Source organism: Lycium barbarum, chromosome 9 (assembly GCF_019175385.1).
Source record: "Lycium barbarum isolate Lr01 chromosome 9, ASM1917538v2, whole genome shotgun sequence".
Classification (NCBI taxonomy): Eukaryota; Viridiplantae; Streptophyta; class Magnoliopsida; order Solanales; family Solanaceae; genus Lycium; species Lycium barbarum.
Window position 1 is genome coordinate 30007690 of NC_083345.1, and position 24357 is coordinate 30032046.

Genomic DNA, 24357 nt, shown 5'->3' on the forward strand with positions numbered 1-24357 from the left:
TTCAATTCATGACTAAGATGTGATTTTATTCTTACTAGAATTTACAATCTTTTTATGAGACAATTTTTTTTTATAAAACACTTTTCTCAAATTTGATCCGCTATCACATCCAGTTCTCGACTATGTAACTCACACACCCCCAGCTTTAGGCTCTTGGCCTCTACTTCACACATATACCACCCCCAACTTAGGCGATTTGCCTCTTTTCTCTAGTAGTGTCAAGGAGGGAATGGGTGCAAAGATGGAATGAATTCATGAAGCGGGGAAAAGGTTTGTTACGGCTAATCAAGAAAACAGGTCAAAGGCTCAAAATGGGAACTAATGATATTCATATAGAACGGGTTTTGGGATTTTTAAGGTTAACGTGACTATTACAAGGAAAGCCTATGATCACTTCACAGCCAACTATCCTAAGCAATATAGCACAACCTACCAGGCAAGTTCTAGTTTCACATATGCTAACAATGAACACAAGAAATTCTCACACGCACAATGGCATAAGGATTTGAACACTCAACTCATACACACTCTAATATCTATGATGTCACAAAAAGAACCATTCATGTAAATTTATTACAACTTACGATACGTAATAAACTTTTGGAGGGGTCAATTTCAAATTAATCCATTTTCAAGTTCACAAATATCCTTTTAATTCAAAATTCATGCCATAGTTCAAAATGCAACAACCATGAAGGTCACAATTACTTTAAACAAGATTTAACACATATATACACTACAAGATACATCAGGTTACCCCACCCCCAGCAAAAAGAGGATGCATTGTCCCCAATGCATCAAAAACCATACCATCACCCCATGGTGGAGGGGCTGACCTGAGATGCTCTAATCCTACTGTTGCTGCTGAGGTGTCTCCTCCGCATCAGTGTGAATGGAAACCCTCCCTAATGCTGGCTCAGTGGACTCAAGAGGTGGAGCTGACTGGCCCTGTGGCTGCAGGTCCTGAGGAGCTATTGTAATCGGCCTGACTGGTGCTGGGATAGCACTAGTGCTGGAAGATGCTCCGGTTAACCTCGTGTCCAGGCGTGACCACCGAATACCCTCCTGAAGCTCGGGGTCCTCATCCTCGTTATCCTCCACTTCATCATCATCATCAGCCAATGTGTCAGGCCGCTTTCTCTTGCGACTTTCCCTAGGCTCATCCTCAGTCACTAAGTCAACTACTCTGATCAAATCTGAAATGCTGGCGACTGGCGCAGGTGGTGTCGGGTCATCCACAATAACCTGCTCTTTTGCACGAAGGGCCTTAATCTCAGCTCTGAGCTGGTCAAGATCGGTCTTCAAATCTCCCGAAGTGCCACTCTCACTCTTCTTCTCAATAGTGAGTATCCGCATCTCTAAACTGTCAAGTCGCGTATTCACCCTAGTGTGATGCCTCTCCAAAGCCTCCTGAAGAGGCTCCAACTCTGGTGCAATCTCTTAGCGAACAAACCTACCCAACTGCTGTAATATCCGGGTCACCTGCTGATCATCTCACTCTGCCTTGATGAAAAACTCTCTGAAGTTGGCTCTGTTGAGGACAAAGAGATCCTCGGAGGCTGATACTGCGGCTGAAGGAGGAATAAGAGATGAAGACGGGACAGTAGGCCGAGGCGGTGCCTCTGCAGGAGGGGTAGCATCAGCTATAGATGATGTGGAGGCCGCTGCTGTGAACAGTCCCTCCGTGCCCAGATAAACTGTGCCCTGTGGCACTGAATCGATAACATGCTCAGTCTGCTCATCCGTGAGATCTTGCAGTGAAGTCCTGGTGGCCTGAGATGTACGGAAGGTCTCATCCTTACTCCGTGTGATGTCACACACCTTTGTTGCAGGAAGAGTGGCTGCGAATGTATCAACGTGCTGCACCTAGGCCAACCTACACAACTGTGTGATAAGGCACGGGAATATCAAGGTTGTCGCCTCCTGTGGTACGCGTGCCCGAATGGCTCTACTGATCAATTCACCCAAGTTCATTGGGTACCTGGATAGCATGGCAGCCACAACCACTGCTTTGTCTGGTGTGACTATGTTATCTGCTCGCGTGGGCAGAACCCGATATATGACGAAATTTCACTAAAATTTAGCTTCCAAGCTGATATCCGCCTTGTCCGCCAGCCCTCTAGCCATCACTGTCATAAACCATTCCCTCACAGATTGCTCCGCTCTTCTTTCAAACTTATCATCATATTCCACTGTGGTCTGTACAACGAAGTCATCCCCAAAATAAAACCTATTGATTGTGCGGGCTGAGATATCAACATGTACATCCCGAACATACACTGTGTCTAATGGAGGGGAGGCTTTCAAAGCTCTCTTGTTCATGTGCCTCTGCTCTAGCAGCACTCTGTAGGTAGCATAGAATTCCCGAACCATGGTCGAGCGGTAGTCCCCTGGAGGCTGTGTGAATGCCTCAAGATGATAGTGCTGGATGAGATCAGTAATCCGAGGGTAACTCTCTAATCCTCTCATATTGATTTGTTCTTCTTTTTGAATATTCCTCATCGGATTACCCCCAGTGACTGTAGTCGCCCCCTTTATGTAGTACTTTCGGCACCCATCATAAGGGAATCGGATTGCAGCTACCTCCCTCTTTTGCAGCCGCAGCCGCTCTTGGTCCTCATCTGATTTCCGCTCAGGAATGACTGGTTGCTCTGTTGCTGCCTCGCTAGTACTAGCGGATGTGGAGGATGAAGCCCATTCTTCAGATTGGGAGGAGTGTAGGGCAGGTGATGCTGCGCGGGGAGTGGTGGTCTGTACCCTCATTCTAGTCGTTGGGACCACCGCTTGACGTTCAGAGTCGGAGGGTTCATCCCTAAGAGTAACGGTTGTTTGTCCCCGACCTCAGTCTTTTTTAGGACCACCACCCCTCTTGACTGGATTCTTTGGAGGCATATCTGCAAAAAGAACACCATTCGTCGTTGAGACAACCAAAGAAATATAACAAAACCAGAAAAAAGTGCAAAACATGTGATAATGTTAAAGCTGCCAGCGGTCCGTCGATCTGCTAGAAGAGTCGTCGAACAGATCGACGGAGCGTCAAAGTGTTCGTCCAACCGATCGATGAGCTGTCGATCTCATAGTCGATCTCTATTTAGCCACTGGAAATTGCAAATTAAAGACGGTGGGAAGGACGCCCCGTCGATTGATTCGACGGGCCATCGAGTCCACCGTCAATTTTATTTTGGTTCAGACTTCGAAGAGGACTCATTCGACGTTGAGAAGGACGGTACGTCGATTGAATCGACGGACCGTCGAACTGAGCGTCGAATGATTTTGCAGGCTGCTGCTAAACAATTGAATACAATCCTTGGGACGTGGTGCAAACCCTCACGTAGTTTGGGGTTACTCAAACTTCACCCCACGTTGGCTTGGGTTAGAATAAGGGAAACAATTGGCGGGCAAGACAACTATGTGGTCGTGATGCCCTCCAAGCCAACGTCATAAACAGCAGCACACTTTGAAATTTCATCAAACAGGTGGCGGGCAAAATAACAACAATCTCATGAATGATGTGTGTTTGTCGTAATGCCCTCCGACTCGGCGAAAGACCAATGAATCAACATCCAAAAACAAACCACCCCTAACAGAAAATGAGCATCCCAGGCAAAATAATAGAAAAACTTGAAGCAATTGGAAGGCAAGCAAAATAATAGAAAAACATGGAAGGCAAGCAAACAACTAGTATGAACAAGTGAACAAGCAATACGTGATCTATCATACTTTAAAATTGAAAGAAGACATAATTGTAGGCCCTAAGGAATGATGAACACACAATATGCCACTACTAGGGTTACACACAACAGAGGGAGAGAGGGAACTAGGGAGGGAATAATGGTGAAGGAGAGGAATGGTGGTTCAGGGGTGTATTGACGAGAAGGGGAATTGGGTAACAGTTCGGGGAGAGGGAGAGGTGGAGATAGAAAGAGAGAGAATTGGAAAAGAACTGAATGGGGGGGGGGGGGAGAGAGAGAGAGACGACGCCGGGTTATATTATGATTAACCTGAACCGACGCGTCGAAAGGATGGAGCATTGATTGGTTCGACGTTCCGTCGAGTGAAAACGTCATTTTTTTATACTATATGAAAAAGAGAGAAGAACGCCCCGTCCAACTGAACATCGATCAATTCGACGGAGCGTCAAACCTGTCGTTGAACTGCTATTATTTCCAGTGATAAATCTTTCAGGTGGTCCACTTTGACGGTGCATTCGACGGCTCGTCGAACAGATCGACGGTCCGTCGAATGCGCGCCGTTCATCTGCTTTCTTGGCAATTTCTGGATTCAACACTTAGGTTCCTCGACACATCAACAAACATTAAAACAACACAACAAAAAATACCAATGAAATGAAAAACATACTGCAAAAATGAACATGGGTTGCCTCCCAAGAAGCGCACAATTTAACGTCGCGGCACGACGTAATACCACTTTTGGTGTTAAGGTCCGGTGCCATGTTTCAACCTGTGAGCATCAACAATCTTGTCCTCATCAACCATCCAATGGTAGTGCTTTACCCAATAGCCATTCACCTTGAAAGTGCGAGTCCCATCTTTGGACTTCAATTCCATCGAACCATTGGGTGAAGCACTCACCAAAGTAAAAGGGCCGGACCACTTGGATTTCAACTTGTCCGGAAAGAGCTTCAACCTCAAGTTGAATAGCAGCACCGAATCACCCGGTTGAAAATATCTCTTCAACAGTTTGTCATCATGATAATGCTTCATCTTTTCTTTATACAAAGCTGCAATCTCATAGGTATGATACCGAAACTTATCAATTTCATTCATTTGAAATAACCGCAACTTGGCTGCTTCTTCCCAATCCATGTTCAATTTTTTTAATGCCCACAATGCTTTGTGTTCAAGTTCAACTGGTAGATAGCAAGCTTTTCCAAACACCAACCGATAAGGAGAATTACCAATGGGCGTCTTGAATGCCGTTCTATAAGTCCAAAGAGCATCGTCAAGCTTTAATGACCAATCAGTTCTATTTGCATTAACCGTCTTGGCTAAGATACTCTTTATCTCCCGATTGGAGACTTCGACTTGCCCACTAGTTTGGGGATGGTAAGGGGTTGCCACCTTATGCTTCACTCCATACTTCTCCAAGAGATTAGCGAATTTCCTATTGCAAAAGTGAGTGCCACCATCACTAATGAATGCCCTAGGAGTGCCAAACCTTGTGAATATGTTCTTTTTGAGAAACTTTGTGACACTCTTACCATCATTGTTGGGTAATGCTACTGCTTCGACCCACTTGGATACATAGTCAACCGCAACAAGGATGTACCTCATGCCACGAGATCTCACAAATGGGACCATAAAGTCGATGTCCCACACATCAAAGAGTTCAACCTGCATGACAAAATTCATTGGCATTTCGTGCTTCCTCCCAATTGACCCTTGGCGCTGACATTGGTCACAAGATTTTACCATCGGATTTGCATCATGATAAAGGGTAGGCCAATAATAGCCACATTCAAGCACTTTTTCCGCTGTGCGGTTCCCACTATGATGACCCCCACGGGGGAGTCATGGCAAGCTTTCAAGATTTCCATGGCCTCGGATTCGGCCACACATCGCCGAATGATGTTGTCGGCACAAGTGCGGAACAAATAGGGCTCATCCCAATAGTATTGATGACTATCTGTAAAAAATTTCTTCTTTTGATAAGCCTTGATGTCGTCAGGGATAAGACCCGTCACCAAGAAGTTGGCGATATCTGCATACAAAGGAGCAACCTCACAAGATACAGCCAAAAGTCTCTCATCGGGGAAAACATCATTTAATTCAAGATCTCCACTCGGTCTCCCAGATTCCTCAAGTCTAGATAGATTATCCGCAACTTGGTTTTCACAACCTTTTCGATCTTTGACCTCAAAGTCAAACTCTTGCAACAATAATACCCAACGAATCAACCGCGGCTTTGCATCTTTATTTGTCATCAAATATCTCAAGGTCGCATGATCCGTGTTTGGATCCAAGTAAATAGGCCCGGAACTTCTCAAACGCATAAACAATGGCTAGAAGTTCTTGTTCGATGATGGTATAATTCATTTGAGCTCCATTGAGGGTATTTCTAGCGTAATAAATTGGGTGCATGATTTTGTTGTGCCTTTGCCCAAGCACCGCACCAATAGAAAATCCGCTCGCATCACACATGAGCTCAAATGGCAATGACCAATCCAGAGAGACAATAATTGGAGTAGAAGTGAGCATTTCCTTCTACTCTTTAAATGCCTTAAGGCACTTCTCATCAAACGCAAATTTAGCCTCTTTTTCAAGAAGCTTACACATCGGATTGGCGATCTTTGAGAAATCTTTGATGAATCACCGATAGAAGCCGGCATGTCCCAAGAAGCTACGAACTCCTTTGACAGAGATAGGTGGAGGAAGCTTGGCTATAACATCGGTTTTTGCTTGGTCTACCTCAATACCCTTCGCGAAGGTTAGTTTCTTCACACCGCTTCAAGACCTTACCGAGATTGGCAAAGCATTCATCAAAAGAGTCACCAACAACCGAAAAGTCATCCATAAAGACTTCCAAGAAATCTTCCACCATATCCGAGAAAATAGACATCATACACCGTTGGAATGTAGCCGGGGCATTGCATAAGCCAAAAGGCTTTCGGCTAAAAGAAAAAGTGTCATAAGGATAAGTGAAAGTGGTTTTATCTTAGTCCTCTAATGCAATGTTAATTTGGTTGTACCCCGAATAACCATCCAAGAAGCAATAATAAGATCTTCCGGCTAGCCGATCAAACATTTGATCAATAAAAGGCATAGAGAAATGGTCTTTACAAGTCGCGGTGTTGAGCTTTCGATAGTCCATACACACTCGCCATCCGGTAACTGTCCTTGTAGGAATCAACTCATTCTTGGAATTAGGGACAACAGTGATGCCCCCTTCTTTGGCACACATTGCACCGGACTAACCCATGGACTATTTGCAATTGGGTATACAACACCCGCATTCAACAATTTAATTATCTCCTTCTTGACCAGTTCTTGCATAGGAGGGTTTAGCCTTCTTTGATGCTCTACACTTGGTGAACTATCACCCTCAATTTCGATTTTATGTTCACAAATACCGGAGGGAATCCCCCTAATATCCGCAATAGTCCACCCAATAGATCTTCGATAAGCTCGTAACACTTCATGCACCTTTTGAGTTTGTTTCTCATTTAACAAAGATGAGAGAATAACCGGTAAAGTATTATCTGGGCCAAGAAAAGCATACTTCAAATGAGACGGAAATAGCTTGAGCTCAAGTTTTGTAGGCTCAATAATCGAAGGCTTAGCTGGAGGGGTGGTTCTTTTATCAAGATCAAGTGATAATTTCTTTGGCTCATAAGAATACGAACCCCGGCCAATAAGAGAATTTACCGTTTCAATATACCCCTCCATGTCATCCGCCTCGAAATTCACCAAAATAGCCGAAAGTTTTTCGTCAAAGTGCTCCTCCTCTAACTTATGCTCCACCGCTTCGTCTACCACATCGAAAGAATCAACGACCGAAATGCTCTCATAAGCACGAGGCAATTTTAACCCCTTGCTAGCTCGAAAAGTTATTCTTCATCATTGACCCAGAATTTTATTTCATTCTTTTTCGAGTCCATTAGAGCTCTCCCGGTGGCAAGAAATGGCCTTCCTAAGATAATTGGGACTTCTTTGTCAACCGCACAATCTAGGATGACAAAATCCGCCGGCAATAAGAATCCCCCACTCTAACAAGGACGTCATCAACAACCCCTACCAGTCTTTTGATGGTTCTATCTGCCATTTGGAGACGCATGATCATTGGTTTAGGTGTTCCCAAACCGGATTATTTATAGATGGATAGTGGTATCAAATTAAAACTAGGCCCGCATAAAGCACGAGCAAAATCATGGTGACCAATGGTGCAAGGGATAGTGAAAGCTCCGGGATCTCCCTTCTTCTCAACCTTTGATGATGAAATAATAGCGCTCACACGTGGGTTACTCCTACCGTATCATGCTTGATTGGTCTTTTCTTCGTCAACAAGTCCTTCAAGTATTTAGCAAATCCCGACATTTCTTGGAATGCATCAAGAAATGGGATCTTCATTGACAACCCTTTTAATTGGTCGTAGAAGCGTTGGCACTTGGCATCCTCCGTTCTTTTCATCAATCTTTGTGGGATCAGGGGAGGAGATTTATATGTTTGAGTCAAGGGTTTAATTGCCCCCATGACCTTACTCTTTTGAGTGCTACCCCCGGTAGCTTTTTCAACACTTGGCATCTCATCACCCTCGAGAACAATCGGGTGTGCCTCCTTCTCTTTCTCAACAATAATAGGCACTTCAATTGGTGCCTCCAGTTCTTCTTCAATTTCTTCCTCAATAACCTTGTTACGCCCTATTTTGAACGGGTCCAAGATAGTTTGCAACTTCCCGGTTCTTCTAACTGGTTTTAAAAGGGTTAGAGTCGCCACCTAATTTTTAAGGAAAAATAGGAAACCTATATGTATCTGTGTGTCTACTCCATTTTTAGTCCGCGAAACCTATAAGATTCTAGATAAGGGTTTTATTTACCCCGAGGGGAAGGTACTAAGCATCCCTCAGAGCCTGCCCGAAGACAGTCCTTAGACTTAGTTTAACTGAATACTAGAGGGGGATTATGTATCTGTTTATCATTATTATTACCTGTTTTCAAAATGTTATGACTTCATGAAAAGCTACAGTAGGTGATTATATACTAAGTATATACAGTGTATAAAAATGTATTTATATCAAGTATTCATAAAGAATGTATAGTAAAAAAAGAATATCTATAAAAGAGTATAAGAGAATGTACCTCGTAAGTACAAAAGTATATCTGTTAGTACAAAGAGTGTATATATATGTTAGTGTAAAGAATGTGTAACTATATTAAGAATATAAAAAAAAATGTAAGACTATGTAAAAATAAATATATCAAGGATATAAAGAATGTGCATCTATGTAATGTGCGTCTATGTATATTAAAAGAATGTATGCATATTAAACATATAAAGAACATATTTCAAGTGTAAAAGAGTGTTCGTCAAACCTAAAATGTATAAAGAATTGTATAACTAGGTATATTAGTGCATAAAGAATGTAAAAATAATTTACGAATATTCATTGGTGTAAAGATTTTATATAACGAAATTATTCAGAAAAGTGAAGTTTATTTGACTTGTTTCTACCGTTTAGTTAAAAGAGTGTTTGTTTAATGAATATCCTATCAAAAGAATAAGGAACAAAATAATTGTAAAAAGTATTGGTAAAAAATAAATATAAGAAATTGTGGATAAAAAATGAGTGAAAATGTGTAATACCTCTAAAGAATAAAAGATTTGTAAACGGACGACTTTATATTTGCCTAGCGTCAAAATGTGGATTTAACTTAATTAAAATATGTATTAGTGTACACGAAACAATATAAAATGTAAGTTGTATTAAGAGTGTATAAAGAATATAAAATAAAGGATGGACTAGTATTTTTGCCTAAACGTCAAAAGTGTGAATTTATTTAACAAAGTATTTATACCAAGTCAATTTAATACAGTTATGAAAGTATTGACGGCCTAAGTCTTGCCTAAAGCGAATGACAATTTTAAGTTTAACAAACAAGGCGACAAGTAAATAAATATATCAACCCGTCATTCCAAAAAATAAAGTTTCCACTATACTATGAGTTTATGTTTTGTATAGTTATAAAACAAATGCGGAAAGTAAATACAAACAGTGATTCGATGAAGTTTCCGGGTTCCTTCCGAGTGTCGTCTTCGGGATGTATCTCCGAATACCTGTATAAACACTTAGTAAAAGTGTTAGTAAGAGAATAAATAACTATCAAATGGATTAAAGAAATAATGAATAAACTTAAAATAAAAAAACCCGTCTTTTGTACATGGGAGGCCTTGGAAATCGATGGAAATTTCTTCATCTGCCATTTGGGTTTAGTATTCGCCCAAATGAATTTAACTTAATGCGATAAAAAAAAGGTAACAGTACCATTGACCGCCAAAAGTATTTTTTCGGGCACAAAGCCAACATTTATTTAGCAAACAAAAAAAAAAATCAAAATAGTGCAAACATCCGTGAACCGAAGCAGCAGCGGTGCTAATGTAACAGCAAAAACAAAACAGAAACAGTAGCATATCCTAAAACGTGATAACAAATCGGAAAAAAACAAGAAAAGGCAGCAACAAAATTGCAAATAAATAGCTGTGGCAATAGTGCTAGAGAACAACAGAAGCATACAATGGTAAAACTAAAGCAAATCACACCCATTAACGCCGAAAAGCAAATGAATTTGACCATAAATCATACACAATAGCAAGACGAAACATTAACGATTAAAATAGAACGGAACAGACAAAATTAATCAAGAAGACAAACAAAGCTCAGTATATTGTTGTTGATGGCATTTCCGATCAGATCTGAGTTTATGGCCAGCCATATCATTTTTCGTGTAAATCAGTGGAGAAAAAAAAAATGACATAAAAACGCAAACACATATATACAAAATGCATGGAACGAACAGCAGTCGTCGGCCATGTATTGATTCCGATCGGAGTTGCAAATTTTCCGGTGGAAACTTTCAAAAATCATAAACACAAAAATGAAAATACGAGGAGAAAGGAGTGAGGTGTAGCAGCGACTGGTGGTGTCGCTTGGTTGCTGGCTGCTCCGGCGTCGTGAGTTCACTGGAGACGAACTCGTTGGAGCTTCGACAGTGATGAGAGGAAGAAGACGGGCTGGTTTCGTGGTTGTTGGTGGAAAACGAAAGGACGGTGGTGCTGCGGTGGTGGCTGTTGTTGGCTGGTGGTACTGGTGGTGGGCGGCGGCGATGGGAAGAGAGAGAGGGAGACGAAGTGGGGGCAGCGGGGGTGGTTTGGAGCGTCGTGGGGGGTGATGTGGTGGTGTGGTAGCTATTGTTGGGGTTAGGGGCGGTGGCGGCGGTTTTGTGAGAGAGAAGGTGAGGGGAGAGAAAATGTTTAGAGAGAGGAGAAAAAAAAATATCTGATGTTGTGTGCGTTGTGTAAAATATGTGTAGAAGATAAAGGATGAAAAAATAAAATTTAACCCCCACCTTTTCTTATAATATCAATGAACACCCCCTTTTGTCCAAAAAATAAAAGAACTCCCCCCTTGTCCCCTCAATGCTTATTTTAATTCTTGGGTTATTGTCCAATGGGGATTTCACCCTTTTAACCAATGTATAAAAATTTATTAATCAATGGATCAAGAACCCAACCCATCACCTCAAATGTCAACTTTTAAAAAGGTGACGAGACCTTGACTTGATCGAATTTTGTTCTGCGTTTAAAAATTAATTGCTCCGATTTTCTCTGCACTGACAGACTGTACTAAAATATAGTTAATTAATACATGTGTAAGTAATAATGTAAGTATAAAAATGTAAATAATAATGGAAGTATAAAATATAAAAATGTACTGCTATAAAATAAAGAGACAATTATTAATTGCACAAAATAGTAGTATTACGCTGTACATGTGCAAAAATAATGATCCTCGAAAATGACAATAAATTGATAAAACTCCTAAAATAAGGACAATTATCAATAAATTGTCAAAAAAATGTGTAAAAAATGTATTTCGCGCTCTTTAACGAATCAGGCCCCAGGCAACGTTAATTTTAAGCATGTCGAGCCAAAATTAGGTGTCAACAAACCTCATCAATAATCGGCTCGACAATGATAGGGTCAACCACCCTCTCATTCACCGCATTAAGGATCTTTCCACTTCTAGTAGAAATAGCCTTGCATGAGGCAATGTGATCACCTCCACTACCCCTTGGGTTCGAAATTGTGTCGCTAGGAAGGCCCCCTCTGTGGTAGATGTTGCTCACGAGAAAGATCTCGCATTTATGACTCAAGTTTTTTAATCGAAGCGGTGTGAGAGCCTACCACTTCGGTCTAATTTTCCATCTTCTTGTCACTCTTATTTTGGTCGTCCAAGATCTTTTCAAGTATAGATTCCATTCGAGAGGTCCCTTGATCATTGGAAGGACCCTCTCACCAATTTTGAGAGTTAGAAGAACGGCCCTTTGGTGGAACATAGACATTGGAATTCCGATTACGATAATTGTTGTTGTTGTAATCCCTCCTGTCCGACCCACCATATTTATTACATTGTTGTTGGGGTCTCCATTGCTTTTCATAACCCCCTTGAGAGTTATCGATATAATTAGCATCTTCACGTTGTGGCTGCCCCTCTAGATAAGTTTCCTCCGAGGCTTGATACATTCCGGGAGCATGAGATGGCATTTCTTCAACAGCATTCACACTCTTAGCTTCTTTCTCCGCAAGCCTCTTAGACAACAAATCCACTGTGGTTTGCAATTGAACAAAAGCATGATCTCGCTCATGATTTTATTTGGCCACCGCGGCAACAGAGGGACTACCATATGACAAGATTTCACTATCATTTGAGTGCCAAGCTTGATTGTGGGTGGTGAGCTTATCGAGCAACCGGGTGATGTTAACAAATGGCTTGTCCATGAAGCATCCCCCAGCGGCAGTATTGACCGCAATATGATTCATTGTATCTAACCCCTTGTAGAACTTCTCGGTAAGAATAGCATTCGGAAACCTGTGAGTTGGAGATTGAGCTAGATAGTACTTGAAATGCTCACATGCCGAATATAATTGTTCCCCCGGAAGCTGTTTGAACTCAAAGATCTTATTTCGAAGTTCAACCTTTTTGCTCGGTGGAAACCACTTTTTCAAAAATGTATTGGCTAGCTCGCTCCAAGTGTGAATAGAATTGCTGGGAAGCTTTTCATACCATTCCCTTGCTTGGCTAGTCAAGGAATATTTAAAGACCCGTAACCGAAGTGCATCAGCAGAAACAACACCTCAAGATTGTTGAGAACACACGTGCAGGAAGTTCTTTAAATATTGGAGTGGACAGTCCTCCGAAGAATTTCAGAAATAACCTTCAAGTTTCAGCAGCTGATAGATAGAACTATCAATTTTGAAAGTAGCATTTCGAGTCCTAGGAGGGACCACAGTAGAAGCATAATCAGCTTCATTGATGAATTCCGCAAATATATTCTCATCTTCCTCCTCTTCTGGTGCAGGTGGGTTTACCTGGAGCCCATATTGGTTTCCTTGATTTCGATTATGTCTTCCTGCCATGTTCACCTGATTCACCAGAACAACAAACAAGGTGTGATGGAATAGAAAAAGTTTTAAAGAAAACTACACAACAATCAGTAATTTCAAAACCGTATGTCCCAGCAACGGCGCCAAAATTTGATACGCTCCAATTACACCTATTAGTGGCGTAAAGCGGACGTTGTCAAATATAGTAACCCAAACAAGGTTGCGGTCGAATATCACAGGGAATATGGAGAGAAAAAGGTACTAATTATTGTTGCACCCCATTTTAACCGGGTTGAAGCGAAGTACAACATATTGGTGATTCCTATTTTTTACTTTATTTAAGGAGTCGCCACCTAAATAATTTAACGGTAAATTAGGACACCTAATTTATTAACTAAGGTAAAGCTAACTAAACCTCCGTTAATAGTCTGCTTAATCAATGTGATTCTAGGTAAGGGTTCTATATTATCCTAAAGGGAAGGGGTTAGGCATCCTTTAGAATCCGTTAACTACGGTTATCCAGCCAAACTTAGGTTAATTAATTAAAGTTAAAGATGTAAATGTAGCATTTAAATTTTAAGAAATTGGCTTACAATGTTGCTAATGTTTTAAAAGGAAAATATAAGCTGTTTAAAATAACACTTGTAAATATTACTAAGGCTTTAAATAATAAAGCTATTTAAAATGAACTTAAGAATGTTGCTAAAGCTTTAAGTGAAAATATAATAATGCTATTTAAAAAATAATCTTATAAATATTGCTATGGCTTTAAAAAGTGCTATTTTAAAAAATAAGATTTGCAAAATATAATAATTTGCATATAAGTAGAAGAGAGTGCGGGTTGCAGCGTTTTAATAATTGAAACAACTCAAGTGGCAAGGTATTAATTGATTTTGCAGTTTAGGAATATAGACAAGATGCGAATTTTCTTTCTCCTTTTCATTATCTTTTATCAACTATGCTTAATTAAAAAAATGCATGATTGATTCAAACTTGAAGAGTTATTTATAAAATATACTAGAGTTTATGTTTGCGTATTAGTGACATTTCTTAAAACAATATTCTAAGGTAGCAAAGCATGATTCCTTTTTACTCCAAATATGCTATCGAAAATCCACTGTTCTAACAAAATGAATATTATAGATACTTTGAATTAACTACCCGTCACATTAAACTAACCCACTAATTCTGCTAAGGTTTATCTAAATTAACAAAACAAGCGAAGAGTTAGTTGCATAATACAAATTAAAATGCAAAAAGATAAAATAGAGGGGCAAGTAAGTTAAATGGGCTCAGCCCATTTTCAAGACTGCTGCAATCTGGGCTGTTGGTGGGAATGGGCTCGGCCCATTTTTAACATGTTGCGAACTGTTCACGCCTATTGGGTTTGGCAAGAATTTATTTTCTATTTTTTTTTTGATGCGACAGAATTGATGGGAAATGACCTAGGAAGATTGTGTTGGGCTTTTAGCCCAACACCGAATGCGGAAGAAGAACGAGTCCCTCGGACTCGTATGTGAGGTTCATGCATAAAAAGATATGAGAGAAAAAGATTAGTATACGATCAATAAGGCTTAAACATGTAAAAATACAAATTTCAAAGCAAACTCGATAGATTATACATATATACTATGCATATTTAAGTATATTTCATGCACACACAGTCATAAGGATGTACTAGATACACTAATATATATGAATTCAAATAAACCCAAAATCATCACGGCATTTCACATAGATCTGATCCTACACTCTTGAACCTCCCACGAGACAGTTTTGAGGGCAGGAAAACATCAAGCCAATATTCCATAGTATAGCAGTCTATGAGTAGCTTAACAACTTTAATTAACACTATGGACTGCCTCTGATTAATATATCAACACATAGAGATGTGCTTGATTTATATAGGACTCTCCTAAGCTTAACTTAAGCTTAACTAACCAGAGAAGAAACTGAAATTTGTAAGCGGGTGGTCTAAACATGTGACTGATCCTTTACGAAAAGAAACTTGCGGCAACATCATTTTAATTTACATTGAAGATGGCATGTATATAGCTAGGCAATGGTTGATTAGCAGACCAAACATTTGCATCAAATAGGTATGATCAATCCAAACTAAACATGATTGACCGGTTACTGAAATGTAGACTGTTCATTTGTATACCAACTAAACATGAGTGAAGATTTATTATAATGCAAACAAGAAGACAATTAGCCACAGGGGATTCAGCTATATTAAGATGCTTAGCAGGATAAGAAACGAAATCAAACTGAACTAAACTAACACCAAAACTTATCAGAACCAACTTTGTGGACTAGGATAGAGACATTAAGGATACCATATTAGGCTAAGATAGATGGCCTTTGTTGCTTAAAGTTATTAATCCTGCTAGTCTAGCCAACTAAACCATATTTAGGTATGAAGTCATATCCAAAAAGGTGAAATCATGTATCAACATATGTTGATATTTTAATTAAGATCAAACGATACACGCAAACAGATCCTGATACTTGTTTTAGGCGTGATGAACTGATGTTAGGTTTGGTAAAGAATTCCAAGTAACGAACTGGCATCATGTTAACAATAAACCATATAAGCAAACAAAAAGATTGAATGAAATAGCACACTATAAACCAAACTGAACCATCCAGAGTGTCATTATCGATATCATAGCAGGCATGCAATGGATAGGAATTCTTTATATATCTTAACCAATTTGTAACTTATCAATGAATCATAGACTGAATCATATTTGAGTTACTTCATATGCCAGCAACTTGGCTAGATTTGGATTTCGACAATGATTAAGTTAAATGGCAACAGGAGACAGGCCAATGTCTAACTTAAACTAACATAAACTTAGTGAAATAGCGACTACCTAAACCGAAAAGAAACAGTTGAACTCATAAGCAACCAGTAATCGACCAATCTCACATTCGAATTATTCATTCAGTTGTTCAAGCAGTAAGCCGAGGCAAGTTTCAAAGAACTATTAGAATTAAGCATGAACAGCTTTAAACCAAATAGGCCTGCTGATGACTGGATAAGCTCACTCAACATCTATCTAACGATTACAAAGAAGGAATGCCTAGTTCACATACAGAGGTCCAACTTATTTTACCATATCTATTATAGTTCATGTATATATACCAAGTTCTCAAGTGAACAAACTCCATATCCAAGCTCAAAAAGTTTACCATACTGATACGTAACCAAATTCAAACATCTTCATCTACATATCCGTAATAAATACTTTAAAAGCTATCAGACCCAATCTAAATAACTTGGATCTTGTTTTAAATTGATATTTAAGCACACAGGATCGTGCTGCAATTTAACTTTTCACATGCTATCACTAGTTGGTATAATCATCTTCGGATAAACTCTTACGAACATATAAATACTGAAATTAACTGGGTTGAATTGAGACATAAACAGCTAAACTCTGTTAACTACTGAACTGGAAATTAAACCATGAATAAAACATGAACCTCTAGATATCTTAACTATTAAACCGAAACTAAACTAACTAAATAAGAACACACATAAGACTAACATGCTACTAAACTGAAAATAAACCAACTGCGACAACAAACAGGTATGGACACACAAACGCTCGTCAAATTACTAGACTGAAACTAAACCAACTAAAAGGGGAGTTGTTCACATACTTAAATAGGCTAAACTACATTAGTACACAAAACATGCTTAACCACCCAAACAGTCCAATGCCGAAACAAACTTATCCGTCAAACTAAATCAATTAACTACACTAACATGCTGGAAGCACGGAATAATAAACCAAAATAACACAGGGGCAATCGACAAATGCCCAAAAAAGTAAAATAAAAAAAATAAAAAATGGGGAATTACCTTCTTCGGGTGCAGCGAAGTGGGCACGAAGCTTTCGATATACACTCGAACACTACCAACTCCGAGCTTGCGATGCTTGATTCGCAGCAACACCCAGGCAAACAAAAAATTGATCTGATATTTTGACTTGATAATAAAATAAGATTAAAACTGCTAATAGAACTCGTATTTTAGGGAATTTTAGGCGACTAAAAGACTTATATTTTAGAGCTTTTCGGGGTTTCAAGAACTTGTTTCAGAACTTTAATTTTCAGGGGATTTTTGCGACTCGAAAGCTTAATTTCTAGGGGGGTTTCTGCAGCTAAAACAACTTGTTCTTGGGGAATTTCATGAATCAAAAAATCCTCCCTCAAAAATGGATCAAAAAGTCAGTACTTGTAGGGAAATTTTAGGGTTTTCGTTTGACAAGAAGAGAGAGAGGAGCGGGGAACAGGGGAAAGTGGGGTGGCAGAGGCGTGGTGGAGACGTGGGAGAGAGAGGGATCGAAAGAGGGAGAAGAGAGAGAAGGGATAGGGGGGTGGCGGTTGATGAAAGAGGAAAAATGGGAAGGGAACCATAGTGGTTCCCTTATTTTGGACGGGAATTGGGCCGCTGGGTCGGGTCCATTTTGGACTGGGTCGATTTTAAATGTGGGTTGGTCTGAAAATTGGGTTGGGGTGAATTAAAATCGGTAGTTCCTATGAAAATTGTTTTGGGTTAATCCAAAAATATAGGGGGTGAATTGGGCTCGTATTTGAACTAATAATAATAATAATAATAATAATAATAATAATAATAATAATAATAATAATAATAATAATAGCTAGTAACTGTAATAAAATAACGAAACGCCGATATTGATAAGAGGCTAATAATCATAGTATAAATATATTTTTTAATTTGCCAACAAATATTAGAAGCGTAAATAGGTAATTTGGAGGAGAGGCGGGACAAAATTGGGTGTCAACAATTATATATGCAACTAATCTCTAGAAACTTTAATTTTATTCTGAATAGTGTAGCAGAGAGATTTGGTTTGTGTTCACTATTTTGAAGTATTTGTAATTTGTTTGGATTAAAAGAACCAAAGTTGTGTCCCCGCTGTGATTAGATGTTATGCTGTGGGTATCAATATGATATATTTCTAATGGGTCGAGGTTTTGTATGCACTTAATCTCTAATGCACTTCCTAATATTTTTCAATAGTTAGAAATTATTGCTTTTCATGATTTTCCCAAATGTAGAAAAGTTGCAAGTAAGACCGATTAAATATGCCAAATAGAACTCATCTTATTCCTAAGTGAGTTCATTAAACAAGGGTTAACGCCCCGAGTCCTTGTTATATTATTTCAACTCACACCCTAGTTCACCTTTCCAAACAAACTAGGATTTATGCATAAGCAAGTGTTTGCAACCACTAACTACCAATGAATATGAGAAATAATAAAAAACATCACAGCCCATTCTATATATATACAATGTTAGACACCCATTACATAACACTCATCATTTGGGTCCACAACTTTGATTATAGAAACTACTCACACATAATGATCACAAAAGGAGTAAGCAATAATAGAGACATAAAGCTTACAAAGTGTGATAAAGATGATGGAAAATGAAATCTTATTGTCTTCACTAAGCTCCAAAAGTGGAGTAATCAATGCTCACCCACCAATGGAACTTTGTTCACGTGTGCAATAAAAACAGGCTGCCAAAAATAACATAAAATGTTCTTTAAATAGGCTCCAAAAATGCACAGCAACGACTGACAAAATTTCCCCTGATAGCAAGATCGACGGACCATCGATCGTTGGACGATCCGTCGATTCCTCCGTCCTTTATTTCTTCGGTGATGTGATCCATTCGGCGGTGCCATCGACCAGTTCGACGCTCCGTTGAGTACTCCGTCTTTCTCTCTTCTTGTTGACAAATCTTGTTCGACGACAAAAATGACGAAACGTCGATCAGTTCGACGCTTCGTCGATAGCTCCGTCCTTTGTTTTCTTCAACTAAGGCCATCACTGGAAAATCGAGCTTATCGACGGACCGTCGATTCTTCATTTCTGGCCAATTTTTCCTTTGTTCTTTATTTTTGCTTTTAGGCCATCGTCTTCCTAAAACACAATAAAAACATATTAACATGAACCAGACTTACTTGAAAACAACCAAAATTCATAGTAAAAAGGCGTCGAATGTGCCACAAATCCGTGGCACATCAGTGACAGTGTTGTGGAGATCCAAACTAATAGGGACATTTGGAACTTTCACAAAGTTTTAAAAATGCGGATACTATTGAAATCTATGTCTGTCACATGGTTGATAATTTAGATGGTCCCAATGCTATGTTGGAATACACTAGGCCCAATGAGGAATCATTTGCTGCTTTTAATGAAGAAAGGGATGGGAGTATTAAAAAAGTGGATGAGTCTGCTTTTAATAAAGAACCAGTACCTACTGTTAATACTAAACCTGTAGCTGCTAAAACTGCTGCAGCTACTGAAACTGCTGCTTCTGATGACCCATTAGGTCGTGAATTTCCTATTCTTGAATCTGACCAATCCACTGATGATAGTTCTAAGTCTGACCAAGCTGAACTATTTAACGAACATGAAAGTGATGGTGTTCATAAAGAGTGCATAAATTTGAGGGCCGAAAGGAGGTCATATCAGAGGAGGAAAAGAAGAGAAAGTGTCACGACCCGGCTAGGGGCCATGACTGGTACCCGGGGCTAACCACCGAGCACCACTTATTCTACTACTCATCATACTCATTAAGCGTTCCTTTATCAAATTCATACTCAAACCATAGAAAAATCCCATAGTATTTTATACGTCGAATTATTCGCGAAGAAATCGACGCGAGTTAAAGACGGAACCCTTCCCGGACCCGAAATAAGAACCCTTAATCCTAAATTTCGAAATTTGGACTAGGTGTTTATAGATTTTTACTTAGTACAAAATATTAGTGGAAGACTTATTACACATTTTAATATTGGCAAAGCATGCTAGTGGTATACATTTTAATATTGGCAACTCATTATTTTAAGAAGGCATGCTATTACATGTTGGAAGACTCATTACACACACTTAAATATTAATTCATCTAATGCACATGCAATTGTAAAATAGACAATTAAAAATTGAGAAGTGGGAAAGTGAGTCTCGGCCATGTAGCCGAAGTAGTGGGATATTTCTTGAAATTTTGCTCAAGACCATGTGATTGGCTCAAAGCCATGAGGGGGACATGTGTCCAACACATGTGCATCATATTTAAACCCATTTGTTGACCAAAAATCAGATTTTTCCCTCACTCCATCTTCAACACAACAAACTAGAGAGAGAGAGAAAGCACAAGCCATGGCATTCAGCCATGGCTAAAAAAAATAGAAGCTTGAGTTGTTGATCCAAAAATCAGATTTTCAAGTTAATTCAACCCTTTAGAAGTCCCTAACAACGTGAAGGTGATCATTAGATAGCAAGAGCAAGAGTTAAGTTCAAGACTCAAACCCTAGCCAAGTGGAGAAATCAAAGTGCCAAGGTAAGGTTTAGCTTCTTTTGCATGTGTTGAGGGTGGTGTAAAATGTGTGCTTGAGGTGTAAATATAAGTTTCATGCATTAAACTATGTGTGTTGATATTGAATCATGGTTGTAACTTGGTAAACATGAATTGCATGCATGAGATTTCGAATGTTGGTGTTGGAATGTTGTTGAACCGTGTGGACTGTTTTAGGACGAATTTTGAGGTGTTGTGAATATGTAAATGTACATTACATGTATGAAATTATGAATGTTGGTGTTGAAACATGGTAATAGCCGAAGGGGCTGTTTTAGAGGTGATTTGGATATGTTGTGCATATGTAAATGTGAATTGCATGTATGAAATTGTGTGTGTGTTGATGTTGAGGCCTTGTGGAAGCCGTAAGGGTCTGTTTGGTGTGGGACAATGGACTGATTTTATTTATTAATTATGGTTGTGGCTATCCTAGATTGCATGGCAAAAGAATGAAAAGAATTGGAATGTTAATGGTGAAGTTGTGTCGATATGAACTTGTGGCCGTATAGTGGACTGTTTTGTGGAAGATAGTGAACTGATTTTACTTGGTATTTTGATGGTTTTTGTCATGAATTTTATGATGGGAATGAAGGTATTTGATGGTTAGAGTTGGAAGTAAAATTGTTTATAGGTTGTTGTAAGGTTATAGTGTCGACAATGTAGCTATTTGCGTACGCATTTGGTGATATATTTATCGTGTGACTGCTGGTCGTATTTTACTGAAATTATATGAAAAAGAGACATGAAATGATGTGTAAGAATCATATGTGGTTTGCTTGGTATGTTCGTAAACGTTTGCAAGAATTTCAGGCACCTTTATGTTGTTGGTTAGGGACTGTTTTGGGGCGTGTTGTTGATTAGGGACTGTTTTGGACCTGTTGTGGCTAGGAACTGTTTTGGACATGTTGTCTTCTTTAAATTGGAAATACTTATGATAGTTAAGAATATATATTGTATTTACTTTGTTTGGGTTGTTGTAAAGTTGTTACACGAAAACGTTAAGGCTACGGATTATTAGGAGCAACTTGAGAATGTAGTAGCCATATGTGAATCGTTATGGAATGTTGTGAATGTGGGCTATTTGGAATGTTATGTGGGCTGTCCGGGTTGGTATTGAACATATGATTATTGATTTTGGAATTGGTTGTATGTAGTTGGGTTGCATATAAAGAAAACGTCGTCTAAACATCTAGAAAGGAGTTACTAACGTTAGAATACGTTTTAATCTCCCTGTAGCTTAACCATAATTATTGACGTCTTAATATAGGTTGAGACTTTGGGCAGTGTATACGTGTTGTGTTACGAATAAATGCTAAAGGTATGTAAAGTTGTCCCTTCCTTCTTTTGGCATGTCTTAGAGATAAGTGACAAATGATATGAGCTTTGGGGTAATTCTATTCATAAGTTTCGAGTGTGATTCAAGATTTTTATTCACTTCTTGATGTTAGAATTCTTAAGGTAATTGAGCTATTGCCTTTCAAGTCTTTTGTACGTTGGATAATAGTCGATATATATCAATTTCTATTTTTAGTAACTCTATGATGACTCATGTCTTGACTTCACTACATATTCATACTGTACATCATATATGTTGTTATTGTTCCACCCGATCAGCTGGATTATGATATTCTTAAGCCGGAAGCGGCTGCCCGAAGGGGCTATTATTATTATTAAGCCGGAAGCGGCTGCCCGAAGGGGCCATCATTCTTATTAAGCCGGAAGCGGCTGCCCGAAGAGGCCATCATTATTATGCCGGAAGCGGCTGTCCGAAGGGACTATTGTATTATTGTGTATATTCTATATTTATAGTATGTATGCTAGAGTTGTAGACGGGACCATAAGGCACGGTTCAAAATACTGTTCCAGGTTATCCCCGGGTTGCTTTCTAAACTTGTTTATTGTTACGTTTTTCCTTGTTTATGATTCAGTAAGGCTTTACATATTCAGTACATATTCCGTACTGACCCCCTTTCTTCGGGGGCTGCGTTTTCATGCCCGCAGGTTCAGGGACGCGGTTCGACAATCCAGCCACCTAGGAGGAGTCACCACTGAGAGTCAGACAGCTCCACTTGCTTCGGAGACTGTTCCTGTCTTGGTATAATTTTGTGTATATATTGCGGGCATGACGGGGCCCTGTCCCGTCGCTTATGCATGGTCATACTCTTCTAGTAGTCTGCGAACAGCGTGGGTGTCATGGTTACTGTTTGGCCTTGTCGGCCATTGTTTTGTTGTACAGAAGTATTGGTAGCCTCGTTGGTTTTCCTTGTCATACGTTACGTATATGTATCAATATGTTTTGGGATGTTTTAAGTTACAAGTCGGCTTGGTTATTCTATTTACAGCTTTCAAACTTAGTAAATAAACCCTATTGAATGCCATGAGTGAGTACAGGTAACATAAGTTGGGTTATCGGGCAGGTTAAGCTCGGTCACTCGTCATGGCCCTAGGTTGGGTCGTGACATTTATACCAGCTGTTGAAACTTGAGGGATACTTTCAGAACTCTACCAAGAATGACCCTTAACGTCATTTGCAGAATTTTGTGGATGTGTGTGCTAATCACATCCAGAACAATGTTCCACAAGATGCTATTCGGTTGAGGTTATTCAAATATTCCTTAGCTGGAGAGGCAAGAACATGGTTCGAGAAGCTGCCCCGAAATTCCATTACTTCATAGGCAGAAATGGTAGCTGTTTTTCTTACAAAGTGGTACCCCCTAGCAAGAAGGCTGAGATTCGCGACAAGATTTATGAATTCAAGCAGCGACCGGGGGAACAACTATATGAAGCCTGGGAGAGGTTCAAAGAGTATTTGCAGAAGAGCCCTAATCATGGTTTTCCGGAAAATATATTGATGGAGAAGTTCTACATAGGGTTAGATCCAGTGACACAGTCAGTAGCTAACAATGCAGCTGATGGGTGTTTTATGAACAAGACCTTTCGACGAGTGACCTCCATACTTAACAAGCTGACAACTCATAATCAGGCTTGGCACTCAAACAATGCTGAAGTGGTACCATATGGTAGTGCTATGCTCCAGAATATAGTGAAGGAAAATCAGGATACCCAGCAAACATTGGCAGAGCTTGCAACAAATATTTCCTTGCTGACGAAGAAGTTCGATGAATCTCAGATCAAAAAAATAAATGTTTGTGAGGATGATGTAATTTTGCCAAAAAGGATGTACCATGCTCATGATGGTCCATTCCTTGATGGGCCAGCCATGCAGGTTGAAGATTCCAATTATGTTAATAACTCTCAAGGGAGTTATCAGCGACAGAATTACCAAGGTGGCTATCAGAATCAGAATCAGAATCAATGGAGACCTCAGCAAGGTCAAGGTGCTTACAACAACTCTGGGAACTACAACAATAACTATGGTGGTGCGAACCAAGGGAGCTACAACAACAGCAAAAATTTTGGGAACAAGAGTTCCAATCCTTATCTACCACCGAAAGGGCAAGCATCAGAGCAGGGTAGTTCGAAAGTTGAAGCAATGCTTGAGAAGATTCTGGCAAATCAATCGAAGTCTGAGAGGACTTTATCTGGGTTGACAGAAATAGTGGGTTCTCATACAGCGGCTATTCAGAAGCTTGAGTCGCAGATGAGGGATATTTCTAGAGAGCAGCACCCTCCTAAAAAGGGAGGACTTCCAAGTGACACCATCCCAAATCCGAAGAATGGGGGAGGCGGTTTAAATAATGTGTTTGCCATTACTACTAGAAGTGGTAAAACAATACAGGGAGCTGCTGAGGAGGTAATTGATCTTGAGCCGATAGATGAAGTGAATGAGGTGCAGTCTGAAGCACCTATTATTGTTGATGAGATCAATGC

General features: G+C 39.5%; 2 non-coding genes across 2 annotated transcripts; one reads left to right on the forward strand and one right to left on the reverse strand.

Moving 5' to 3' along the window:
• The first annotated feature begins 12600 nt into the window (after positions 1 to 12600).
• Positions 12601 to 12707, forward strand: LOC132612477 (small nucleolar RNA R71). Its single transcript, XR_009571835.1, has one exon. It is a non-coding gene; the product is annotated as a small nucleolar RNA R71 (small nucleolar RNA).
• Positions 12708 to 23255: 10548 nt separating this feature from the next.
• On the reverse strand, positions 23256 to 23361 carry LOC132612412 (small nucleolar RNA R71). The gene has a single exon (XR_009571776.1). It is a non-coding gene; the product is annotated as a small nucleolar RNA R71 (small nucleolar RNA).
• Between the last annotated feature and the right edge of the window lie 996 nt (positions 23362 to 24357).